We start from the raw sequence: 25,324 nt of genomic DNA on the forward strand, positions 1-25,324 counted from the left end.
ATATGGTCTATCCTTTGTCAGGTGACCGCCGTCACCTGATCTGTATCTGGCTGTCAATCGGGAGGAGCGTCGACCACAGGTGGTATGTGTGGTGCGTTGTCTCTGCACTGTCTCTGAGGGAGGTGCTGATACCGAATCGTGTGACTAATAGATGATAAGGAGAATAAAGGAGATGGATCGTGATTTTTTACCATGATGCTTCCTTAATCTCGGTGTCACAGGTATCGGGCTAAAAGCACTGCATGGATAGAAAGATCAATAGAGACAGAATGTCATATTTCTATCGACATATCGGGAGTGCCACACTATAGTATAATAGATATTACTCGGTGTTAGTAAAAAGAATAATATACACTAAAATACAGAATCCACTAAAAAACATTGAGTCAATAAATAGATAAATGAATGGCTAAAAATTATGAAAAGTTAAAAGGTATACATGTATATATATATATACACTCACCTAAAGAATTATTAGGACCCCTTTTTGCCTTCAGAACTGCCTTAATTCTACGTGGCATTGATTCAACAAGGTGCTGATAGCATTCTTTAGAAATGTTGGCCCATATTGATAGGATAGCATCTTGCAGTTGATGGAGATTTGAGGGATGCACATCCAGGGCACGAAGCTCCCGTTCCACCACATCCCAAAGATGCTCTATTGGGTTGAGATCTAGAGACTGTGGGGGCCATTTTAGTACAGTGAACTCATTGTCATGTTCAAGAAACCAATTTGAAATTATTCGAGCTTTGTGACATGGTGCATTATCCTGCTGGAAGTAGCCATCAGAGGATGGGTACATGGTGGTCATGAAGGGATGGACATGGTCAGAAACGATGCTCAGGTAGCCCGTGGCATTTAAACGATGCCCAATTGGCACTAAGGGGCCTAAAGAGTGCCCAGAAAACATCCCCCACACCATTACACCACCACCACCAGCCTGACAGTGGTAACAAGGCATGATAAATACATGTTCTCATTCAGTTTACGCCAAATTCGGACTCTACCATTTGAATGTCTCAACAGAAATCGAGACTCATCAGAGCAGGCAACATTTTTCCAGTCTTCGACAGTCCAATTTTGGTGAGCTTGTGCAAATTGTAGCCTCTTTTTCCTATTTGTAGTGGAGATGAGTGGTACCCGGTGGGGTCTTCTGCTGTTGTAGCCCTTCCGCCTCAAGGTTGTGCGTGTTGTGGCTTCACAAATGCTTTGCTGCATACCTCGGTTGTAACGAGTGGTTATTTCAGTCAACGTTGCTCTTCTATCAGCTTGAATCAGTCGGCCCATTCTCCTCTGACCTCTAGCATCCACAAGGCATTTTCGCCCACAGGACTGCCGCATACTGGATGTTTTTCCCTTTTTACACCATTCTTTGTAAACCCTAGAAATGGTTGTGCGTGAAAATCCCAGTAACTGAGCAGATGGTGAAATACTCAGACCGGCCCGTCTGGCACCAACAACCATGCCACGCTCAAAATTGCTTAAATCACCTTTCTTTCCCATTCTGACATTCAGTTTGGAGTTCAGGAGATTGTCTTGACCAGGAGCACCCCCCTAAATGCATTGAAGCAACTGCCATGTGATTGGTTGACTAGATAATTGCATTAATGAGAAATAGAACAGGTGTTCCTAATAATTCTTTAGGTGAGTGTATATATCTGTATATCCAGAGATGCATCAAAGTCATCGTCCAACCTAGTGTAAATGCTTGGTCATTATCGTGCTATAAGCACAAGGGACATTTATATTGTTTTAGAGGTTCTGAGACTATGCTCTTTGGGTATGGTGTATATGACTCTATTCTTATGTCCGTTTTTGTTTTATTTCCTTTTGTACTTTTATTTTTGTACTCTATTAGTTCTAATGTTAGTCTTGGGGGGGGGGGGGGGGCAGGCCTTATATCTAAATGGAATTCTGACTTTCCTTACAGTAGTGTTTCAGTAGTTTCTTTATTATTTTATTTTTATTTTACAGTATTCTCTGTATTTTTCTTCAAGTTGTATGGGTTACATGTTAGATCTACCCAACAGTCAGCATATCTGGTTGTTTTTGACATCGTGAGTTACAGTACAGTCTCACTCATCTCATTTAGTCCATGTGGGGTCAGGGTATCCAATTGATAGATCCAATATACCTCTCTTCTCTGGAGATTACTAAATCTATTATATGGATTATCTGGTATATAGTCGATAGGTGTGATTTTTAGTGTGTGTTTGTTTTTTTCTGGTGTAGTTGCACAGTGCAGCGAAATGCTATGTTTTGGGCATAGTTTTTGTATATTGTGTCTGTGTTGATTGACTCTACAGTGCAATGCTTGTGTCGTGCGGCCTACGTACTGGAGCCCGCATTCACATTCTATTAAATATATCACATAGCTGCTTTTACAGTTTACACTCACCTAAAGAATTATTAGGAACACCATACTAATTCGGTGTTGGACCCCCTTTTGTCTTCAGAACTGCCTTAACTCTACGTGGCATTGATTCAACAAGGTTCTGATAGCATTCTTTAGAAATGTTGGCCCATATTGATAGGATAGCATCTTGCAGTTGATGGAGATTTGAGGGATGCACATCCAGGGCAAGAAGCTCCCGTTCCACCACATCCCAAAGATGCTCTATTGGGTTGAGATCTGGTGACTGTGGGGGCCATTTTAGTACAGTGAACTCATTGTCATGTTCAAGAAACCATTTTTCCAGTGTTCAACAGTCCAATTTTGTGAGCTCGTGCAAATTGTAGCCTCTTTTTCCTATTTGTAGTGGAGATGAGTGGTACCCGGTGGGGTCTTCTGCTGTTGTAGCCCATCCGCCTCAAGGTTGTGCGTGTTGTGGCTTCACAAATGCTTTGCTGCATACCTCGGTTGTAACGAGTGGTTATTTCAGTCAATGTTGCTCTTCTATCAGCTTGAATCAGTCGGCCCATTCTCCTCTGACCTCTAGCATCAACAAGGCATTTTTGCCCACAGGACTGCCGCATACTGGATGTTTTTCCCTTTTCACACCATTCTTTGTAAACCCTAGAAATGGTTGTGCGTGAAAATCCCAGTAACTGAGCAGATGGTGAAATACTCAGACCGGCCCGTCTGGCACCAACAACCATGCCACGCTCAAAATTGCTTAAATCACCTTTCTTTCCCATTCTGACATTCAGTTTGGAGTTCAGGAGATTGTCTTAACCAGGACCACAACCCTACATGCATTGAAGCCACTGCCATGTGATTGGTTGACTAGATAATCTCATTAATGAGAAATAGAACAGGTGTTCCTAATAATTCTTTAGGTGAGTGTAGATTGTGTTTCATTGTAAAGGTGGCACCGTTTTTTGTTGAAGTAAAGGTTTTTCTATTATGTGCGATCATATTGCAGCAGAGGCAACATCTTGCCCTACATTTGAAGCTGCCCGCTGGCTCTTTTGTGGTTTTCTTCTGGGTTTTTGTGTGTTTTTTCACCTCGCTGGGAGCTAAAGTGTTTCTTATTGTGGGCGCTCTTCTGTAGATAATCACAGGTTTCTCAGGAAGATGTTTTTCGAGATAGGGGTCACGTCTTAGAATGTGCCAGTGTTTTGCCAAAATTGCGCGTATAGCTTTATTTGAAGTGTTATATTGTGTAGTTAAATTCTAATGTTTTAGGTGTTTTCCTGTTACTGTGTTTTCTTCTTTGGCTATACTTGTTAAACATTCTCTTTGTGTGATTTTTGCGCTTCTTTGGTATGCATTTTTTATTAGTTCCCTTGGATAGCCTTTGTCAGTGAACCTTTTTTGTATAATTTTTGCTTGTTCTGCAAAATCTGTGTCATCTGTGCAATTTCGTCTTATACGTTTATATTGGCTCTATGGAACATTTTGAAGCCATTTTTTGTGGTGAAAACGTTTGTAGTGTATGTAACTGTTGGTTTCCACTGGTTTAAAATATGTTTTTGTTACGAGAGTATTGCTTTTGGTGGTGATAGAGATATCCAAAAAGTCTATTTGGGTTTTATTGTAATTAGGGGTGAATGTAATCCCCCAATTTGTGTTATTAAGTTCCTCACAGAATTTTAATGCTGAGCACTCGTCCCCATCCCAAATGATAAAGATATCATCTACATACCTTTTGTAGTAGACAATATGTTTATATGTGTGTGGGTTATTGTAGATATGTGCATTTTCAAAGTGGCCCATAAATATACACTGCTCAAAAAAATAAAGGGAACACAAAAATAACACATCCTAGATCTGAATTAATTAAATATTCTTCTGAAATACTTTGTTATTTACATAGTTGAATGTGCTGACAACAAAATCACACAAAAATAAAAAAATGGAAATCAAATTTTTCAACCCATGGAGGTCTGGATTTGGAGTCACCCTCAAAATTAAAGTGGAAAAACACACTACAGGCTGATCCAACTTTAATGTAATGTCCTTCAAACAAGTCAAAATGAGGCTCAGTAGTGTGTGTGGCCTCCACGTGCCTGTATGACCTCCCTACAACGCCTGTGCATGCTCCTGATGAGGTGGCGGACGGTCTCCTGAGGGATCTCCTCCCAGACCTGGACTAAAGCATCTGCCAACTCCTGGACAGTCTGTGGTGCAACGTGACGTTGGTGGATAGAGCGAGACATGATGTCCCAGATGTGCTCAATTGGATTCAGGTCTGGGGAACGGGCGGTCCAGTCCATAGCATCAATGCCTTTGTCTTGCAGGAACTGCTGACACACTCCAGCCACATGAAGTCTAGCATTGTCTTGCATTAGGAGGAACCCAGGGCCAACCGCACCAGCATATGGTCTCACAAGGGGTCTGAGGATCTCATCTCGATACCTAATAGCAGTCAAGCTACCTCTGGCGAGCACATGGAGGGCTGTGGGGCCCTCCAAAGAAATGCCACCCCACACCATTACTGACCAATGCCAAACCGGTCATGCTGGAGGATGTTGCAGGTAGTGATGTCGCGAACATAAAATTTTCAGTTCGCGAACAGCGAACGCGAACTTCCGCAAATGTTCGCGAACTGGCGAACCGGGCGAACCGCCATAGACTTCAATAGACAGGCGAATTTTAAAACCCACAGGGACTCTTTCTGGCCACAATAGTGATGAGAAAGTTGTTTCAAGGGGTCTAACACCTGGACTGTGGCATGCCGGAGGGGGATCTATGGCAAAACTCCCATGGAAAATTACGTAGTGGACGCAGAGTCGGGTTTCAATCCATAAAGGGCATAAATCAACTAACATTCCTAAATTGTTTGGAATAACGTGCTTTAAAACATCCAGTGTGTGTATACGATCAGGTATGATGTTGTATCGATCAGGTAGTGTAAGGGTTACGCAACTGAATTTAGACTACTGTCTAAAAATTAAATGCCTTATTTATCGGCAAGCTACTGTGCCACCCGGTATCAGTGGTTGGCACTGGCAGTGGGCACACTACAGTCAGTGGAAGCGGGCCTGACACACACTGGCAGCAGGCAAGCAACTGAAATTACACTAAAGTGTAAAAATTAAATGCCTTATTTATCGACAAGCTACTGTGCCACCCGGTATCAGTGGTTGGCACTGGCAGTGGGCACACTACAGTCAGTGGAAGCGGGCCTGACACACACTGGCAGCAGGCAAGCAACTGAATTTAGACTACTGTCTAAAAATTAAATGCCTTATTTATCGGCAAGCTACTGTGCCACCCGGTATCAGTGGTTGGCACTGGCAGTGGGCACACTACAGTCAGTGGAAGCGGGCCTGACACACACTGGCAGCAGGCAAGCAACTGAAATTACACTAAAGTGTAAAAATTAAATGCCTTTTTTATGCAAAGTCCTGTGCCAGCCGGTATGAGTGGTGGGCACTGGCAGTGGGCACACTACAGTCAGTGGAAGTCAGCCTGACACACACTGGCAGGCAACTAACCTTAGATTAAAGTGTAAAAATTAAGTGCCTATTTTTTAAGCAAAGTCCTGTGCCACTCGGTATGACAGGGGTGGGCACTGGCAGTGGGCACACTACAGTCAGTTGAAGTCGGCCTGACACACACTAGCAGCAGGCAAGCAGCTGAAATTACATTAAAGTGTAAAAATTAAATGCCTTTTTTAAGCAAAGTCCTGTGCCAGCCGGTATGAGTGGTGGGCACTGGCAGTGGGCACACTACAGTCAGTGGAAGTCAGCCTGACACACACTGGCAGGCAACTAACCTTAGATTAAAGTGTAAAAATTAAGTGCCTATTTTTTAAGCAAAGTCCTGTGCCACTCGGTATGACAGGGGTGGGCACTGGCAGTGGGCACACTACAGTCAGTTGAAGTCGGCCTGACACACACTAGCAGCAGGCAAGCAGCTGAAATTACACTAAAGTGTAAAAATTAAATGCCTTTTTTATGCAAAGTCCTGTGCCAGCCGGTATGAGTGGTGGGCACTGGCAGTGGGCACACTACAGTCAGTGGAAGTCAGCCTGACACACACTGGCAGGCAACTAACCTTAGATTAAAGTGTAAAAATTAAGTGCCTATTTTTTAAGCAAAGTCCTGTGCCACTCGGTATGACAGGGGTGGGCACTGGCAGTGGGCACACTACAGTCAGTTGAAGTCGGCCTGACACACACTAGCAGCAGGCAAGCAGCTGAAATTACATTAAAGTGTAAAAATTAAATGCCTTTTTTAAGCAAAGTCCTGTGCCAGCCGGTATGAGTGGTGGGCACTGGCAGTGGGCACACTACAGTCAGTGGAAGTCAGCCTGACACACACTGGCAGGCAACTAACCTTAGATTAAAGTGTAAAAATTAAGTGCCTATTTTTTAAGCAAAGTCCTGTGCCACTCGGGATGACAGGGGTGGGCACTGGCAGTGGGCACACTACAGTCAGTTGAAGTCGGCCTGACACACACTGGCAGGCAACTAACCTTAGATTAAAGTGTAAAAATGAAGTGCCTTTTTTTTAAGCAAAGTCCTGTGCCACACGGAATGACAGGGGTGAGCACTGGCAGTGGGCACACTACAGTCTGTGGGCCTGCAGCTCCTCACACACAGGCAGGCCAGGCAACTGCAATATGTATATAAAGGAAAAAAAAAAAGCAGACTAATGTTGCAGCCCTAAAAAGGGCTTTTTGGGGTGCTGTCAGGACGCTGTCCTTACAGCAGAGATCAGATGAGTCTTTCAGGACTGGAGTGGACACTGAATTCACTAGCCTAGCTATCGATTTCCCAATTAAATCAGCAGCAGTTACAGTCTCCCTCCTCTCACTAAGACTGCAGCTTCAGAATGAATCTAAAATGGATGCTGTGCAGGAGGTGGGAGGGTCTGGGAGGGAGGGTATGCTGCTGATTGGCTGGAATGTGTCTGCTGACTGTGAGGTACAGGGTCAAAGTTTGCTCAATGATGATGTATAGGGGGCGGACCGAACATCGCATGTGTTCGCCCGGCAGAGGCGAACGCGAACAAGCTATGTTCGCCGGGAACTGTTCGCCGTCGGATAGTTCGGGCCATCTCTAGTTGCAGGCAGCAGAACGTTCTCCATGGCGTCTCAAGACTCTGTCACGTCTGTCACATGTGCTCAGTGTGAACCTGCTTTCATCTGTGAAGAGCACAGGGCGCCAATGGCGAATTTGCCAATATTGGTGTTCTCTGGAAAATGCCAAGCGTCCTGCACGGTGTTGGGCTGTAAGCACAACCCCCACCTGTGGACGTTGGGCCCTCATATCACCCTCATGGAGTCTGTTTCTGACCGTTTGAGCAGACACATGCACATTTGTGGCCTGCTGGAGGTCATTTTGCAGGGCTCTGGCAGTGCTCCTCCTGTTCCTCCTTGCACAAAGGCGGAGGTAGCGGTCCTGCTGCTGGGTTGTTGCCCTCCTACGGCCTCCTCCACGTCTCCTGATGTACTGGCCTGTCTCCTAGTAGCGCCTCCATGCTCTGGACACTACGCTGACAGACACAGCAAACCTTCTTGCCACAGCTCGCATTGATGTGCCATCCTGGATAAGCTTCACTACCTGAGCCACTTGTGTGGGTTGTAGACTCCGTCTCATGCTACCACTAGAGTGAAAGCACCGCCAGCATTCAAAAGTGACCAAAACATCAGCCAGGAAGCATAGGAACTGAGAAGCGGTCTGTGGTCACCACCTACAGAACCACTCCTTTATTGGGGGAGTCTTGCTAATTGCCTATAATTTCCACCTGTTGTCTATCCCATTTGCACAACAGTATGTGAAATTGATTGTCACTCAGTGTTGCTTCCTAAGACAGTTTGATTTCACAGAAGTGTGATTGACTTGGAGTTACATTGTGTTGTTTAAGTGTTCCCTTTATTTTTTTGAGCAGTGTATTTGCAAAGGCTGGTGCCACTTTCGTACCCATCGCGGTCCCCCGGCATTGGTGGTATATAGTGCCATTGTAAATAAAGAAATTATTCTCTAGGATGAAGCGCAGACTGTCCACTAGGAATTGAATTTGTGGTGACTTGAGGGTGATATCATTACGTAATGTGGTTTCCACGCACTCAATGCCTAAATTGTGTTGGATGTTTGAATACAGTGCGGTCACATCCATAGTGAGTAGTGCATATATGCTGTTCTGTAACAGTAACTGTAAGTGTAAAATAGCAGTTTTTCCATTAGCGAATCAAGGGCAAATGGAATTACTTATTTATAAAATAAGGTGGGAAAACAAATAACTGTAACAATTGAGGACTATTTACCCCAGTTACAGAATCAAAGTGTTATAGAATTGCTAGGTGCTTGAAGGGTTAATCATTTGCAGATATGACTGACACTTGCTACTTCCTTAAATTGCATGAGCTTACAGCTTGTTCTTCTTGGTTTTGCTATTTCAAAGTTGAGGAGTGTAAAATAGAAAAATGAAATCAAATTTTAAGAATCAAACTTCTGCTTTCTGTTTGCAGTTCTGAGAGGTCCCTGATGGATATGACTTTCCTCATTTTTGTATCCTTTTCTAGATATTACACAGGAGGACACTGTGGTTATTTCTCGGTGCAGACCTGACCGGCTGAAGATATAAACCTCTCCCTGTCACATCCCTTGATCTCCTGCTGAATAATTCCCAGTGATGCAGGCCTGTGCAGACACCAGAGCCAGATATACAATGGAAGCAATGAACACGCAGAAGATAATTCCCATCATTTTGTGTTATTTTCTGAAAATCTTCCTATTGCTGGTTTTGTGTGTGACCTTCTGTGATTCTAAGATACAGGACCCTGCAGCTCAATGTCATCTTGTAATGAAGGATTACACCTTTGAGTATGAATATTCTCAGGAAGGAGACATCATTATCGGAGGGATCTTCACTGTACATTCCTGGGTGACACAATGGCGCTGGACAGGGAGCAGAGACTACAACCATATGTGTTCAGGGTCAGTACAAATGTTAGTTCTGCAGAGCTGGCATTTACACAGAAGATTACAGGGATCAGTGAGGCGATCACCTCTTATTGTATTCAGTCTATACAGGGATACATTTATTAAAGGGGTTGTCCTGGTTTAGAGCTGAACCCGGACAAACCTCCATTTTCACCCAGGCAGCCCCACTGACTTGAGCATCGGAGCAGTTCATGCTCTGATGCTCTCCTTTTCCCTGCGCTAAATCGCACAAGACAAAGGCTCTTTTGTTTACTATAACACACTGCCGGGCGGAGGCTTCCGTCCAGCAGTGTGCTCGGTGACATCACCGGCTCTAATGGGAGGGCTTTAGGGCTGCCCTAGCCATTTTTACAGCTAAGGCCCGTCCATCAGTGCCGGTGGCGTCACCGGGCTCCCTGAGCCTGCAAGAGACCTGGTAGGTCACCGAGTATAAGAAAACAGTCACTTCCAGCTAAGAATTTCCTGTATGAAAACAGGGCTTCAGAAATATGTGGCAAAGGTAGGACATGTATGTATGTATTCTGTATGTCACTCTAGTATTATTACCCCCAATGTCCCCGATCCCGGACAACCCCTTTAACTTACTGTGATATAAAACCTTGTAAATTTTCTGTGATGAGCAACGTAAATAAGTCACTTCATCCAGGTCTGTATTGTGTGTTCTGGGGTATGTACAACTAAATGCAGGTAAGTACATGTTACTTCTGCCTTGGTATTGCAGTACTTTCAGTTTTGATTGCACACGTGGTATACATACATATGTTATAGGTTAAAGATACAGATGAGCGAACCATTTCGTAATGAACTCATCTGGCAGCCAAACCTGAAGCTTTTCTGGTTCATTTCCAGTAACCAGAAAGATTATCAAAATTAGGGTCATTCAGTTTAAGACGACTAAGGTACTTTCACACTTACGTTGTAGGATTTCGGCAGGCAGTTCTGTTGCCGGAACTGCTTGCCGGATCCGTAAATCCGTATGCAAACGGATAGCATTTGCATCTGGATCTGGCTGACAAATGCATTGAAATACCGGATCCGTCTCTCCGGTGTCATCCGGAAAAACTGATCCGGTATTTTTTTTTTTGCATTTTTAAAGGTCTGCGCATGCGCAGACCGGAAGACCGGATCCGTCAATGCGGCACTAATACATTCCATTGGAAAAAAAATTTGGATCTGGCATTCTGGCAAGTGTTCCGGAATTTTGGCCGGAGAGAAAAATGCAGCATGCTACAGTTTTTTCTCCGTCCAAAGACTGTAAAAGGACTGAACTGAAGACATCCTGATGCATCCTGAACGGATTGCTTTCCATTAAGAATGCATTAGGATAAAACTGATCAGCCCCTAGGACGGAACTCAGTACTGGAAAACTTTAATGCAAGTGTGAAAGGAGATCTAATAACTGTGAATAAATATATCAGGGGTCAGTACAGAGATCTCTCCCATCATCTATTTATCCCCAGGACTGTGACGAGGGGACATCCTCTAGAAAAAGAAGAAGTCTATAAGAAGGTTTTAACACAAACATAGTAAGGGCAGTGAGACTATGGAGCTCTCTGCCTGAGGAGATGGTGATGGTGAGTACAATAAAGGAATTCAGGAGGGGCCTGGATGTATTTCTGGAGCGTAATAATATTACAGGCTATAGCTACTAGAGAGGGGTCGTTGATCCAGGGAGTTATTCTGATTGCCTGATTGGAGTTAAAAAAAAATGTTTCCCCTAAAAGGAGGAATATTGGTTTCTACCTCACATATTTTTTTTTTGCCTTCCTATGTTTGAACTTGCAGGACATGTTGAATTCGATGGACAGATGTCTTTCTTTCAGCCTTACAAACTACGGGGGTAATTTATTAAGACCGGCATTTTAGACGCCGATCTTAATAACCTCTAAATCTGGCGGTGGATCCGCCAAAGTTATGAAGAGGGGCAAGCCTCTACCTAGCTTTTACACATGCAGCGCCAGTCTAAATATAAGGCAGCTTCCTTGCTGTCTTACATTTAGACCATTTTGTACAACTAAAACCATAGAAAATAATAAATGAGACGGGCCTGGCGTCCCGTCCCCTCCCCTGCCTGTGCCACACGCACTTTTTGAGACCTAATGTAAAAGATCAACAGTACACAATCCGTTTTCCGCTCTGCACGGGAAGGCTCAATCCCCACAATCAGTGTAAAAGAAATCCCAGCAGGCAAATTGCTTTCAACATGTGTATTCCTTATTGTAACTTCCAAATCATAGGTTTCCAGGATGCGTTTTGGGCCGTCCAGCCTTTCTCAACTGATAACAGAAACTGACACATAATTTAAATATCTATATACATCACTTCCTGTCTGTATAATGAATTTGTGATGTCATGAACATGTGATCCAACCCCCTTACCTATAAATAGAGTTGAGCGGACACCTGGATGTTGGGGTTCGACGGGTTCGGCCAAACTTCGGAAAAAAGTTCGAGTTTGGGACCCGAACTTGACCCAAATCCCAAGTCAATGGGGACCCGAACTTTTGAGCACTAAAATGGCTGTAAAAATGTCATGGAAAGGGCTAGAGGGCTGCAAATGGCATCAAAGTGGGGTTAAGAGCATGGCAACTGTTCTGCAAACAAATGTGGATAGGGAAATGACTTTAAATAACATAAAATACATAAAAATAAAAATGAATAATCTTGATCTAGGAGGACGAGGTCCATATGGAGTAGGAGGTTGAGGAGGCGGTGGGTGTGGCGGTGTAGGTGGAAGAGGCGTTGGAGGAGGAGGAGGTAGCCTACACTGCTTTTCGGTTTAAATTTTTATTTTATTTTTAAATTAAAAAACATTAGGGAATATAACCTGTGATAACCCCCTGCAGTCGTGCTAAACACACGTTCAGACAATACACTGGCTGCAGGGCAGGCCAGCACCTCCAAGGGGTAAAGGGCAAGCTCAGGCCATGTGCCCAATTTGGAGACCCAGAAGTTGCAGGGGCTGACCCCTGTCAGTCAGTTCGTGTAGGCGTGTGCACACTTACTGCCCCACCATGTCGCACGTCCCCGTGATGTTCACAATGCAATTTAATATCTGCTCTATCAACTTTCGATGTTCTTTTCTGCGCCTACCATGGTGATCACGGGTGGCGGGGAATCAGGGTACCAGGCCAGAGAGGGAGCGTGAGAAAGAGAGACCACATCCAAGGGAGGATTAATTTTTTCAAATTTAAAATTATAGAGTGGAATTATGGGACAAATTAGTAAAGCGTAAAAGTGTGACAACTTTTTAAAGTTTAAGCATTGAATGAAAGGATGTGCCGCACATTAATTAATGAAGAATTTATTTAATTTTATTCCCTGTCAACTATGCAGAGCAGGGGTTTCTATCTGGTAATATTTTGAAAAATGTCACCTGACAATGTAATTGATGATTTTTTTAAATTTATGTTCCTTTCACCTATGTAGAGGTGCCCCTGTGACATCCACCATCCATTTCGATATCTTCTCTATCAACTTTCAATGTTATTTTCTGAGCCTACCATGTTGATCACGGTTATCGACGAATCAGGGTTCCACGCCGGAGAGGGAGCGTGAGAAAAAGAGACCAAATTTAAGGGAGAAAAATTTATTAAAATTTTTTGGGAAGGAAATGTGGAAAAAAATGTTAAATCGCAAATGTGGAACAAATTACAGAAGCACAAATGTGGGCCAGAAGAGTAAAGCGGAATTATGGGAAAAGTTATTGAGGCAAAAATTTGGGACAAATTACAGAAGCCCAGATTTGGGCCAAAAGAGTGAAGCGGAAATGTGGGAAAAGCTGTTAAAGCGCAAATGTGGTACAAATTACAGAAGCCCAAATGTTGGCCAAAAGAGTAAAGCGGAAATGTGGGACAAATTATTGAAGCGCAAATGTGGTACAACTTGTTAAAGTTTAAGCATTGAATCAAAGGAGGTGGCGCATATCAATTAAAGAAGAATTTCAGAAATGTTATTTCCTGTCACCTATGCAGATCAGGGGTTTATTCACGTCTAAAATTGTATAATGTCAACCCAAGAATGTAACTGAAAAATTTGTGAAATTTATTAACCTGTCTACTTGGGAGAGCGGGGGTATATGAATAGAAAAAAATTGTTTATCACCCGAAAATGTTAAAGAAAAATTATTTAAATTTATTAAGCTGTCAACTAGGTAGAGGAGGGGTATATCACACACAAAAATTTGTGAATTTCACCCGACAATGTAACAAATTTGTTTTGTTTTACCTGTTTACTCGGTATAGCAGTGGTACATCACACCCAAAAATTTGTGAATTTCACCTGAAAATGTAACTGACAATTATTATTTTTTTTTTACCAGTCTACTAGGTATAGCAGTGGTACATCACACCTAAAAATTGGTGAATTTCACCAGAAAATGTAACTAACAAAGTAGTGAAATGACATAGCAGTGGTGCATCATAAAAAAAATACGTACAAATAAAAATAAAAAAATTTGATTTATGAGGTGGAGTTCCATATGGAGTAGGAGTTTGAGGAGGCAGTGGACGCAGCGGTGTAGGTGGAAGCGGTGGTGGAGGAGGACGAGGTAGCCAACACAGGTTTTTGGTTTTAATTAAATTTTTTTAAATTAGGGAACACTCCAAAAGAGTGTGAAATATCCAAAATACAAGAATGAGTAATTGCGCTGCAGTATAACAATGGCTGGTTAGTGCCGGTATACATGTCTATTCTGCACAAGGTACGGACAAGTCCTGAGGGATCGATGCCTGGTTCATTTTAATCAACGTGAGCTTGTCCACATTGGCTGTGGACAGGCGGCTGTGCTTTTCTGTGATGACGCCCCCTGCCGTGCTAAACACACGTTCAGATAATACACTGGCTGCAGGGCAGGCCAGCACCTCCAAGGTGTAAAGGGCAAGATCAGGCCATGTGCCCAATTTGGAGACCCAGAAGTTGAAGGGGGCAGACCCATCATTCAGTACGTGTAGGCGTGTGCACACATACTGCTCCACCATGTTGGTAAAATCCTGCCTCCTGCTAAGACGTTCCATATCAGCTGGTGGTGCTGGTTGTTGTGGCGAGCTGACAAAGCTTTTCCACATTTCGGCCATGCTAACCCTGCCTTCTGAGGTGCTGGCGGTGCCCCAGCTGCGTTGGCGACCTCTTCCTCCTCCTCTGCCTTTGCCTTGTGCTTCCACTGTGCTCCCGCTGTCAGGTGGGAATGCCACAAGCAGTGCATCTACCAGCGTGCGCTTGTACTCGCACATCTTACGCTCCAGTGACGGAATTAAGGACGGTACGTTGTCCTTGTAACGGGGATCCAGCAGCATGGCCACCCAGTAATCAGCACAAGTTAGAATGTGGGCAACTCGGCGGTCATTGCGGAGACATTGCAGCATGTAATCGCTCATGTGTGCCAGTCTGCCCAGAGGCAATGAAAAGCTGTCCGCTGTGGGAGGTGTATCGTCTGTGTCCTCTGTATCTCCCCAGCCACTCACCAGTGATGGCCATGAGCTGGTCTGTGTGCCACCCTGCTGTGAACATGGTTCTTCCTCCTACATCTCCTCCTCCTCCTCATCATCCGCCTCCTCATCCTCCAGAACTGTGCCCTGGCTGGACAATTGTGTACCTGGCGTTTGTGGGTGCAGGAACCGACCCTCGGAGCCACTTGGGAATGACTGGCCTGAAACCCTACGAAATGAGCCCTCTTCCTCCTCCTCCTGTGCCACATCATCTTCCATCATTGCCAGGAGCGTTTTTTCAAGGAGGCATAGAAGTGGGATAGTTATGCTGAGAATGGCGTTATCGGCACTGGCCATGTTGGTGGAGTACTCGAAACAGGGCAACAAGGAACACAGGTCTCGCATGGAGGCCCAGTCACTGGTGCTGAAGTGGTGCTGTTCCGCCGAGCGACTCACCCGTGAGTGCTGCAGCTGAATCTCCACTATCGCCTGCTGCTGCTCGCACAGTCTGGCCAGCATGTGCAAGGTGGAGTTCTACCTTGTGGGCACATCGCATATGAGGCGGTGAGCGGGAAGGCCGAAGTTACGCTGCAGCACTGACAGGTGAGCAGCAGCAGGGTGAGAACACTGAAAGCGCGCACAGACGGAAAGCGCACACTTTATGCAGCAGCTCTGACATATCAGGGTAATTTTTAAGGAATCTCTGCACCACCAAATTCAGCACATGCGCCAGGCAAGGGATATGCGTCAAACCGGCTAGTCCCAGAGCTGCTACGAGATTTTGCCCATTATCGCACACCACCAGGCCGGGCTTGAGGCTCAGTGGCACCAACCACTCCTCGGTCTGTGGTTCAAGTAGCGTCCATATCTCTTGCGCGGTCTGGGGTTTGTCTCCCAAACAGATAATTTTTAAAACTACCTGCTGTCGTTTACCCCTGGCTGTGCTGAAGTTGGGGGTGAAGGTGTTACGCTGACCGGATGAGAAGCTGGTAGAGGATGAGGAAGCAGAGTAGGAGGAGGAAGCAACAGGAGGCAAACTGAAGTGCCCTGCAATCCTCGGTGGTGGAAGGACATGCGCCAAACTGCTATCTGCCTCAGACCCAGCCGCCACTGCATTTACCCAGTGTGCTGTTATGGAGATATAACATCCCTGACCGTGCTTACTGGTCCACGTATCCGTAGTCAGGTGCACCTTGCCACAGATGGCTTTGCACAGTGCATACCTGATTTTTTCCTCTACTTGGTTGTGCAGGGAAGGGATGGCTCGCCTCATAAAGTAGTGGCGGCTGGGCATGACGTACTGTGGGACAGCCACCGCCATAAGGCCTTTAAAACTATCCGTCTCCACCAGACGGAATGACAGCATTTCAAAGGCCAGTAATTTTGAAATGCTGGCATTCAGGGCTAGTGATCGCGGGTGGGTAGGGGGGTATTTCCTCTTCACCCCTAGTGTTTGAGAGATGGAGAGATGAACGCTTCCGTGGGACATTGTGGAGATGTTTGGAGACCCAGGCTGTGGTGTTGCTGGCCTGTCAGATCCTCTGTTTGCGGGGTGGCAGGTGGCACTGTCACTCCAGAGGTGGATGAAGAGGCCGAGACTGCAACAGAAGAGGAAGCAGGAGGAGCCAGAGACCTTTCTTGGTTTTTGAGGTGTCTACTCCACTGCAGCTCGTGCTTTGCACTTACAGTAGATGCCTGGTCATGCAGGTTTTGCTCAGTTTGAGAACGTTTATGCCTCGCTTCAGGCTCTGATTGCACAGCGTGCAAACCACTCGTGTATTGTCTTCAAGCACATTGTCTGAAGAACTGCCACACCAGGGAACTCCTTGGAGCTGGCTTTTGTGTGCTCGGTCCCTTGCTGCGATGGGCAGTAGCAGGCGTACTGTCTAGGGGACGGCTGCTCTGCTTTTGCACCCTGCTCCCTCTTCTACTGTGCTGGTGGCTCTGTGCGACCACCGCCTCTTCCTCCGAACTACATAGGTCACTCGCATGACCTTGATTCCATGTGGGGTCGAGGACCTCATCGTCCTCCACATCATCTTCGACCCAGTCTTCACCCCTGCCCTCCTTGTCGGTCTGCACACTTTTGAAAGCCCCAGCAGTTGGCACCTGTGTTTCGTCATCATCCGAGACGTGCTGCAATGGTCCTCCCATGTACTCATCTTGAAAGATAAGTGGTTGGGCATCGGTGCACTCAATCTCTTCCACTTCTGGGGCAGGGCTAGGTGGATGGCCCTCGGAAACCCTGCTAACAGAGACATCAAAAAGCAGAAGAGACTGCTGCATGACTTTGGGCTCAGACTGCTTGGCTGATTTGCAAGGGGGTGAGGTGAAAGACTGATGGACATTGGCTGCAGGTGCCAACTGTGGTCTTTCAGCATGAGACTGGGTGGGAGACAATGTGAAGGAACTGGAGCCACTGTCAGCAACCCAATCTACTATCGCCTGTACTTGTTCAGGTCTCACCATTCGTAGAGCCGCATTAGGCCCGACCAAATACCGCTGCAGGTTCTGTCGCCTACTCGCACCTGAGGAAGGGGTTTCACTTGTGCGTGTAGCTGGCACAGATCGACCGCGTCCTCTCCTTGCAACAGGAGCTCCACCAGCAGCACCACGACCTGGGCCACGTCCCTTATTTGACGCTCTCCTCATATTTCTCAAATTTAGGATCTTGCCCTAAATGGGTGTTTAATTAATAGTAGAATAGAACGACAGTATGTACAGCGTGTATCTCACACGCCCTGAACCAGACTAGGTCTCAATTAAATGTGTTTGCCTAAAATGGCTGTATTTCAAATACCTGAATAAAACTGTATTTAAAGGGAATTTCAAACGTCTTGATGATGTAAGGGCGCAACAATTGTGTATTTTGGTGTTTTATTAATAGAACAAAATAACCCCTGTATATAAAGGGTGTATCTCACATGCCCTGACCCACACTAGGCCGCAATTAAAGATTTGTGCACCAAATGGTGGTATTTCAAATATCTGAATAGAACCCCTGTATTTAAAGGTTGTATCTCACAATGACATCTTCAGCAAAGGCTGCCAACTAAATTTTTTTGGCCCAAACTGGTGTTAGTTTATTAACCGAATATGACAGCAGTATATAACCTTGGAATTTCAAAAGTCTTGATGCTGCAAGGCCTGAAAAATTGTGTATTTTGCCCCAAAAAGGGTGTTTTATTAATAGAAGAATATAAGCCCTGAATATAAGCCCTGAGTTTAATAACTGAATATTACAGCAGTATATAACCCTTGAATTTCACATGTGCTGATGCTGCAAGAGCTGTAAAATGGTGTATTTTGGCCGAAAAGTGTTTTTAAAAACCCAGAATATGAAAAAACAGAATATGAAAGCTGTATATATTAAACTTGAATTTCATACTTGCTGTAAAATAGTGTTTTTTGGCAAAAAAAGTGTGTTTTTAAAAACCTAGAAAATTATGGCTGTATTTCTAGCTTAAATTGCACACTGACTAATCCAGATGTTGTATATTGCCAAAAAAAGGTTTGGGGAGGGACGGGTGGCCCACTGGCCACCAATGAATGTACAGTAATACAGGGGAGGGAGGGGGGCCGCACTGGCCACCAATGAGTTAAATACAGGGGAGGGAGGTGGGGCACACTGGCCACCAATGAATGTACAGTAATACAGGGGAGGGAAGCCTCACTGGCCACCAATGAGTTAAATACAGGGGAGGGAGGGAGGGGGGGCACACTGGCCACCAATGAATGTACAGTAATACAGAGGAGGGAGGGGGGCCGCACTGGCCACCAATGAGTTAAATACAGGGGAGGGAGGTGGGGCACACTGGCCACCAATGAATGTACAGTAATACAGGGGAGGGAGGGAAGCCTCACTGGCCACCAATGAGTTAAATACAGGGGAGGGAGGGAGGGGGGGCACACTGGCCACCAATGAATTTAAAACTGGGGAGGGATGGAGGGGGGTGTGCCCCCTTCTGCCTGGCAGCACCTGATCTCTTACAGGGGGCTATGATACGCACAATTAACCCCTCAGGTCTGGCACCTGAGGGGTTAATTGTGCGGATCACAGCCCCCTGTAAGAGATCGGGTGCTGCCAGGCAGCAGGGGGCAGTCATGTACACAGTTCGTAGTATATTCTAACTTGAAGCGTCCCCATCACTATGGGAACGCCTCTGTGTTAGAATATACTGTCGGATCTGCAATCCGTCTGTGTGAAAGTAGCCTACGGCCACGGATAACGGACGCGGATGCCAATCATGTTTGCATCCGTATTTTTTCACAGACCCATTGACTTGAATGGGTCCGTGAACTGTTGTCCGTCAAATAAATAGGACAGGTATTTTTTTGACGGACAGGAAACACGGATCACGGCTGCGGATGAACAACGGTGCATTTTTAGAGTTTTAAACTGACCCATTGAAAGTCAATGGGTCTGCAGAAAATCACGGAAAACGGAACAACGACCACGGATGCACACAACGGTCGTGTGCATGAGGCCTTCAAATGTCCCAAAAGCTCAGATGCAGTGCTGGTGCACTGAGCTTGCATAAAATGGCCGCCGCCGCCCACCTAACTAACAGACAGATAAAAGTTTTTTTTTTTTTTCGGTTAATGGGCTCAGGGCAGGGTAAAAAGATTGTGCCCTGCACCCACACAACTGAATGTATGTAGATCGCTGAGTTAGATTCTCTCCTATTCTCTCCTTGAAATCACAAGTCCAGCAGCATCCTCTCCCTACACTTGTAACAGCAGAGTGAAGTGTGGCACTACGTGACTCCAGCTTATATAGAGGCTGGGTCACATGATACACTGGCCAATCACAGCCATGCCATTAGTAGGCATGGCTGTGATGGCTTCTAAGGTCAGACAGTTAACCGCTTGTAGATTGGCTGCTCTGCAGCCTTTCAAAAAGTGCCAAGAAAGCGCTGAACACTAGGGTTGAGGTACCCGAACTGTAAAGTTCAGGTTCGTACCGAACTTTTGGATTTTTGGACCCCGGACCCGAACCCGAACATTTCCGTAAAAGTTGGTGTTCGGCGCTTTCTTGGCGCTTTTTGAAAGGCGGCAGAGCAGCCAATCAACAAGCGGTTAACTGTCTGACCTTAGAAGCCATCACAGCCATGCCTACTAATGGCATGGCTGTGATTGGCCAGTGCAGCATGTGACCCAGGCCCTATATAAGCCTTGAGTCACGTAGCGCTGCACGTCACTCTGCTGATACAAGTGTAGGGAGAAGATGCTGCTGGACTTGTGATTTCAGGGAGAGAATTGGAAGGAATCTAACTTAGCGATCTACAGAGAAATAGTTGTGTGGGTGCAGGACACAATCGTTCTACCCTGCCCTGAGCCCATTGACCAAAAAAAAAAAAACTTTTAAAATTCTGTTAGGTGGGTGGCAGCCATTTTATGCAAGCTCAGTGCACCAGCACTGCATCTGAGCTTTTGGGACATTGCAAATCACAATTTTTTTGGCAAACTACAACATCTGTATTAGGCCGAGTTCACACGAACGTGTGTGACCCGTGACTGTGCTGCGGCCCGCAAATAGCGGGCCGCAATGCACGATCGCCGGCCGTAGGTCAGCCGCATCGGATCGCGGACCCATTCACTTTAATAGGTCCGCGATCCGGCCGTTCCGCTAAAAGATAGGACTTGTTCTATCTTTTTGCGGAACGGAAGCACGGGACGTAACCCCACGGAGGCACTCCGTAGTGCTTCCGAAAGGGTCCCGTCCCGTGCGGCCGTTCCGCGATTCCGGATTTGCGGACCCATTGAAGTGAATGGGTCCGCATCCGTGATGAGGAATTCACACGGAACTGTGGCCGTGTATTGCGGCCCGGCGATTTGCGGGCCGCAATACGGCCACGGATCACACATGTTCGTGTGAACTTAGCCTTAGGCCTCTTTCACACTTGCGTTGTCCGGATCCGGCATGTACTCCACTTGCCGGAATTACACTCCGGATCCGGAAAAACGCAAGTGAACTGAAAGCATTTGAAGACGGAGCCGTCTTCAAAATGCTTTCAGTGTTACTATGGCAGCCAGGACGCTATTAAAGTCCTGGTTGCCATAGTAGGAGCGGGGATCGGGGGAGCGGTATACTTACCGTCCGTGCGGCTCCCGATGCGCTCCAGAATGACGTCAGAGCGCCCCATGCACATGGATGACGTGATCCATGCGATCACATGATCCATGCACTTGGGGCGCCCTGACGTCACTCTGGAGCGCCCCTGGAGCCGCACGGACTGTAAGTATACTGCTCCCCTGCTCCCCTGCTCCCCACTACACTTTACCATGGCTGCCAGGACTTTAGCGTCCCGGCAGCCATGGTAACCATTCAGAAAAAGCTAAATGTTGGGTCCGGCAATGCGCCGAAACGACGTTTAGCTTAAGGCCGGATCCGGATCAATGCCTTTCAAAGGGCATTAATTCCGGATCCGGCCTTGCGGCAAGTGTTCCGGATTTTTGGCCGGAGCAAAAAGCGCAGCATGCTGCGGTATTTTCTCCGGCCAAAAAACGTTCCGTTCCGGAACTGAAGACATCCTGATGCATCCTGAACGGATTTCTCTCCATTCAGAATGCATTGGGATAATCCTGATCAGGATTCTTCCGGCATAGATCCCCGACGACGGAACTCTATGCCGGAAGACAAGAACGCAAGTGTGAAAGAGCCCTTAGTCAGTGTGCAATTTAAGGTAGAAATACACCCATCATTTTCTGGGGTTTGAAAAACACACTTTTAAAGAAAAAATGCAAAACAGTATTTTCCTGATCTGCAAGTGTTAAATTCAAGTTTAACCGCCTCCGGACCGCCTAACGCAGTATCACGTTCCGGAGGTGGCTCACTCAGGCAGAGTCACGCATATACGCGTCATCTCGCGAGACGCGAGATTTCCTGTGAACGCACGCACACAGGCGCGCGCGTTCACAGGAACTGCAGGTAAGCGAGTGGATCTACAGCCTGCCAGCTGGCAGGCTCTAGATGTGATTTTTAACCCCTAACAGGTATATTAGACGCTGTATTGATAACAGCGTCTAATATACCTGCTACCTGGTCCTCTGGTGGTCCCTTTTGCTTGGATCGACCACCAGAGGACACAGGCAGCTCTGTAATAAGTAGCACCAAGCACCACACTACACTACACCCCCCTGTCACTTATTAACCCCTTATTAACCCCTGATCACCCTATCTAGACTCCCTGATCACCCCCTGTCATTGATCACCCCCCTGTCATTGATCACCCCCCTGTAAGGCTCCATTCAGACGTCCGTATGTGTTTTACGGATCCATGGATCGGATCCGCAAAACATATACGGACGTCTGAATGGAGCCTTACAGGGGGGTGATCAATGACAGGGGGGTGATCACCCCATATAGACTCCCTGATCACCCCCCTGTCATTGATCACCCCCCTGTAAGGCTCCATTCAGACTTTTTTTGGCACACGTTAGTGGAAATAGATTTTATTTATTTTTTTCCTACAAAGTCTCATATTCCACTAACTTGTGACAAAAAATAAAATCTCACATGAACTCACCATACCCCTCACGGAATTCAAATGCGTAAAATTTTTTAGACATTTATATTCCAGACTTCTTCTCATGCTTTAGGGCCCCTAAAATGCCAGGGCAGTATAAATACCCCACATGTGACCCCATTTTGGAAAGAAGACACCCCAAGGTATTTCGTGAGGGGCATGGCGAGTTCACGTAAAATTTTATTTTTTGTCACAAGTTAGTGGAATATGAGACTTTGTAAGAGAAAAAAAATTAAAAAAATAAAAAGAAATCATTTTCTGCTAACTTGTGCCAAAAAAAATATATTCTAGGAACTCGCCATGCCCCTCACGGAATACCTTGGGGTGTCTTCTTTCCAAAATGGGGTCACTTGTGGGGTATTTATACTGCCCTGGCATTTTAGGGGACCTAAAGCGTGAGAAGTAGTTTAAAATCCAAATGCGTAAAAAATGCCCTGTGAAATCGTAAAGATTCTCATTGGAATTTGGGCCCCTTTGTGCACCTAGGCTGCAAAAAAGTGTCACACATGTGGTATCGCCGTACTTAGGAGAAGTAGGGCAATGTGTTTTGGGGTGTATTTTTACATATACCTGAAAGGGCCCCTGGTTTGTCTGTGGGTGAACCTCCGGCCGGGCAACCACTAAAGACCAATACACGTTGATAGGTTTAAAATGGTTGTCCCTTTATTTTGACATAGCAGACAATTTATAGATACAAACCGCGAGATTACCATATACCTCCCCTAAGCTTAATCCAATCAGGTAACAAATTTATCAATCTCACCTTTATACAACCTTAGTAAAAAAGTCATGATCATTTCCTAGAAACAAGGTACATATGTGATGCATTTATAATTCTTGGAATTAAGATATCTAACCATAATCTTTGTTGACTTTAGCTTTGTTCAGATATTTCACGGAATTATCTTCGTTTATTTTGTACCGACATATACCTGATAAAAAACGTCCTTCACTTATCTAAACCAAAGGTGAACGTCAAGATACAAAAATGCTTATATCTATAACCCGTATTAATGTAAAATCTATGTTTAATGCATATGTTAGATATATGTTTAAAAGGTATATATGTGCATATATATATGTTTCTGCAGCTATGATGCCATGCATTCCTCTATCATAAATGTGGTCTTTTTTGCTAAAGCATGCATATCTCTTTCTAGCCATGCGGTTTTAAGCTACAGACAGCCATTTCCTCTTAGCTCGTGTTGCTAGACCTCATTTCCTGTTTAGCTTGTGTTACTAGACCTTGCTGTCATAAGAGTATAAAATATTTCCTTTAAAGAAGAACTCTGCATATTTAATACAAGCATATAAGGCTGAATTACTACATATATATGTGAACGTGTGTGGATATAGACATAATTTCCTTACAATCCCCTCTTTGATCATATGGAATTCCCATTCCATGTGATCACTCCTTATACCACACACCAATTCTCGGTATCTTTCTCAGGGTACTTCCCTTTTTAAGGGTGACATATTCACAGTTTCATTCTCTGAATCATCTGCTTACTAAACGGTTCAGGAAAGTTTTGATCTTTCAAGTCATCAGTTTCTAATCCATTGGTATACTCCCTGAACATAAATTCTTCCTCATACAAGTCCTGCATAGTCTTTGGATCCTTTGGACTAAGTGGTTTTGGATAGCCTCTTAGCCATCGCTCATATCTACTTTGCAGGCTCGGGGGTATGATCAAAGCCATTTCTTTTGTAGGCATCTTGTCCGGAAGACTCATGTTTGTCCGGGGAATTTCTTGAGGACTCCTTCTGGCGTCTTCTTGAGCCGGCTGGCGTGTATCCACTGTGGACTCTGGTCAGTAAGGACAGCCGTTCGAGCCACTCTTAGAACCTCAAATGGACCTTGGTAAATTGGACCAGTCTTGTGGCGGGCAGCTAGTTGTTTCACTAGAACTTTGTCTCCCGGCAAGAACGGATGAGTTGGGTCTGTGGAAAGAGGAGGAAAGGTGACAGCAACCTTATCATAATTTTCCGAGAGTATACCTACCAAGTGTTTCACGTACTGTTCCTGCAAGGCAAAAATGTTACTGTCAGTATCCGATTCTTCACGGGTATTAGGGGGTCGACCGAATAACACTTCATAAGGCGACAACCCTGTTTGTTTATTTGGTGTCGTTCTTATTTGGTAGAGAATGGCGGGTAGAAATTTCAGCCAATCTTTCAATGTTCCTGAAGTAGCCTTTTTTAACCTATCCTTAATGGTTCTGTTCATTCTTTCCACTACTCCAGCGCTTTGGGGATGGTAGACTATGTTGAGTTTCCACTGGAAACCCAAAATCTTTGTCAGTTCTTGTATTAGTTTGGATTGGAAAGCAGGTCCCTGATCTGAATGAATTACCCGAGGGAGTCCATACAGCGAAATCCATTGATTTATCAATGCCCTAGCTGTCACACCAGCTGTTTCTCCTGAAGTAGGTATGGCTACACACCATCCAGAGAACCTACAGACTATGACAAGCAGATATCTTATATTCCCGGGTTGCTTTGGCATGTGTGTGTAATCTATCTGCAAATCTTGCAGAGGGCCTGTAGGTGGTGGTAGATTCCCATGTCTTCCGTGTGCTTTTCCTTGAACATTATTCTGTGCACAAGTCATGCATGAGTCGACCAGATCGTCTATCAATCTCTGCAATTGGTGTGTACAGAACAGTGACTTGTAATGTTCTGAGATGTACTGTTTTCCTAAATGTCCTGGACCATGAAGATAAGATATTAGGAGCGGTGCTGATGCAGTAGGAACCCCCAATATCCGATCTTTTGTCCACATACCTGTACCTGTCGTCTGCAGTCCCTGAGATTTCCAGTACTTGATGTCCTCACTGGTAGACTGTTTCTGAAGTTGATATACTACTGACTCCCAGTTTTCACTTTCAAAGTCTGTCATGAATAATAACTTACTTTCCCTTCTCGTGTCTCTCTTGGCTGCCATTTTTGCTGCTCTGTCTGCTAGGTTGTTTCCCATAGCTTGATAATCTCCTTTTGCAGAGTGTCCTTTCACTTTTATCACACTTAT

At 45.3% G+C, this 25,324-nt stretch overlaps 1 long non-coding RNA gene across 1 annotated transcript; it reads right to left on the bottom strand.

Moving 5' to 3' along the window:
* Positions 1–445: 445 nt before the first annotated feature.
* Positions 446–23,767, bottom strand: LOC120990495. Its single transcript, XR_005776428.1, has 3 exons — positions 23,636–23,767; positions 19,849–19,851; positions 446–458 (listed from the first exon to the last, which is right to left on the bottom strand). It is a non-coding gene; the product is annotated as an uncharacterized LOC120990495 (long non-coding RNA).
* Between the last annotated feature and the right edge of the window lie 1,557 nt (positions 23,768–25,324).

The sequence above is a fragment of the Bufo bufo genome, chromosome 2 (genome assembly GCF_905171765.1).
Source record: "Bufo bufo chromosome 2, aBufBuf1.1, whole genome shotgun sequence".
In the NCBI taxonomy this organism is placed as follows: domain Eukaryota; kingdom Metazoa; phylum Chordata; class Amphibia; order Anura; family Bufonidae; genus Bufo; species Bufo bufo.